This window comes from Micropterus dolomieu, linkage group LG08 (assembly GCF_021292245.1).
Source record: "Micropterus dolomieu isolate WLL.071019.BEF.003 ecotype Adirondacks linkage group LG08, ASM2129224v1, whole genome shotgun sequence".
Lineage (NCBI taxonomy): Eukaryota > Metazoa > Chordata > Actinopteri > Centrarchiformes > Centrarchidae > Micropterus > Micropterus dolomieu.
In genome coordinates this window covers 327,168-329,468 of record NC_060157.1, presented here as the reverse complement: position 1 = coordinate 329,468, position 2,301 = coordinate 327,168, and the positions used below count along the sequence as shown (strand labels likewise).

General features: G+C 45.2%; 1 protein-coding gene across 1 annotated transcript in view; it reads right to left on the bottom strand.

Annotated features, from left to right (window-relative positions):
• The window catches only part of plxna3 (plexin A3), a 137,651-nt gene that overhangs the window by 14,100 nt on the left and 121,250 nt on the right, over window positions 1-2,301 (bottom strand). The window lies entirely within an intron of this gene.

The following is a 2,301-nucleotide window of genomic DNA, read 5'->3' as shown; positions in this document are numbered from 1 at the left end:
CAAGCTGCACGCTCACTACTTTACGCTGTTCTACAAGCTGCACGCTCACTACTTTACGCTGTTCTACAAGCTGCACGCTCACTACTTTACGCTGTTCTACAAGCTGCACGCTCACTACTTTACACTGTTCTACAAGCTGTACGCTCACTACTACTTTACACTGTTCTACAAGCTGTACGCTCACTACTACTTTACACTGTTCTACAAGCTGCACGCTCACTACTTTACGCTGTTATACAAGCTGCACGCTCACTACTACTTTACACTGTTCTACAAGCTGTACGCTCACTACTACTTTACGCTGTTCTACAAGCTGTACGCTCACTACTACTTTACGCTGTTCTACAAGCTGTACGCTCACTACTACTTTACGCTGTTCTACAAGCTGCACGCTCACTACTTTACGCTGTTCTACAAGCTGCACGCTCACTACTTTACGCTGTTCTACAAGCTGCACGCTCACTACTTTACACTGTTCTACAAGCTGTACGCTCACTACTACTTTACACTGTTCTACAAGCTGTACGCTCACTACTACTTTACACTGTTCTACAAGCTGTACGCTCACTACTACTTTACACTGTTCTACAAGCTGCACGCTCACTACTACTTTACACTGTTCTACAAGCTGCACGCTCACTACTTTACGCTGTTCTACAAGCTGCACGCTCACTACTACTTTACACTGTTCTACAAGCTGCACGCTCACTACTACTTTACACTGTTCTACAAGCTGCACGCTCACTACTTTACACTGTTCTACAAGCTGTACGCTCACTACTGTACGCTGTTATACAAGCTGTACGCTCACTACTACTTTACCCTGTTCTACAAGCTGTACGCTCACTACTTTACACTGTTCTACAAGCTGCACGCTCACTACTACTTTACACTGTTATGCTCCCCCTGGTTGCGTGTCGAAGTGTTCTTGGGCAAGATACTGAACCCCGATTTGCCCCTGGCGGCTGTTCCGCCAGTGTATGAATGAGTGTGAATGTTAGTTTCTGTTTGAGCACTTAGGCTCAGTGTATGAATGTGTGTGACTGGTGAATGCAGATGTAGTGTAAAAGCGCTTTGAGTGGTCGAAAAGACTAGAAAGGCGCTATACAAGTACGGAGCATTTACATTTACATCTGTACGCTCACTATTTTACACTGTTCTATAAGCTGTACACTCACTACTTTACACTGTTTTATAAGCTGTACGCTTACTACACTGTTCTACCAGCTGTACACTCACCACTTTACACTGTTCTATAAGCTGTACGCTCACTACACTGTTCTACCAGCTGTACACTCACTACTTTTTACTGGAGCAAAGGGTCATTTCTTCCGTGTCGTCACATGAATAGCTAGAATCACATATTTACTAAACTGTGAGGGGTGGATGCACTTTGGTGAGTTACTATACGTATCATGGCAGCAGTTGAACACTTACCTCCTCACTATACTGTCATATTGCCCGACCCTAATTTTCTAAGAAACCTTAATAAATCTAAACCAGAATTCAAATATACAGAAAAACAGGAAATCCTCTTGAAATAAGTGGATTAACCAGAAAGAAAACCTCTGGAGCTGACACCGGCCCGCTGAGAACTCAGCTTCACACTAAAGAAACTTTTTTCTTCCACCCAGAGACTGATCTGCTTTCACACCTAGTTATTAGGATCTGAGAAAATCTAATTCATGGCTGCCGATGCAGAGAACAGAGGCTCAGAGCTTCCTGCTGCGTCCGCTTAATTAAAGCTGCATGGAGGCCCAGACGGCGTAGATACTGAGGAGGGTTGTTCTGTCTCGCTACACAGCTCGTGCTATGTCTGTAATATTCCTGGTGTTTGTTTTCTGTAGAGAAATGTAATGAAGTGATGTCTGAGTGTGCTGTTCGTACGTCCAGCTCTTTGAGGACGGGGTGTTCTTCTATTCCAGGGAACATGACCCTCATGGTGTAGGTCCGGTACTCCAGGAAGGGGATCTTCACTCCGTCCATGTCGTTGGTCAGCTCCTGGATGTCCGTCTGCAGCTCTGCAAACGCTGCAGGGAGGAAGAGGAAAGGCGGTTAACGTCGCTGCTGAACACCTGGACAGATTACAATCTTTGTTTTGACATGAGAGTCTGAGGAACTTTTTAATGTCTCTGAAACTCTGAGGCTCTGTCCACGCCGGCGTTGTAGCTGCATATCAGAACCGATCTCCGTCTGTATTAAAACGACTGAAATTGTAACCGTTCACGTACACTGAGCGTGTGCGTGCTGATGTAATCAGGAAGCAGATTGTCTGCTCTGCAGCTGAAGAAGAAAGTTCTA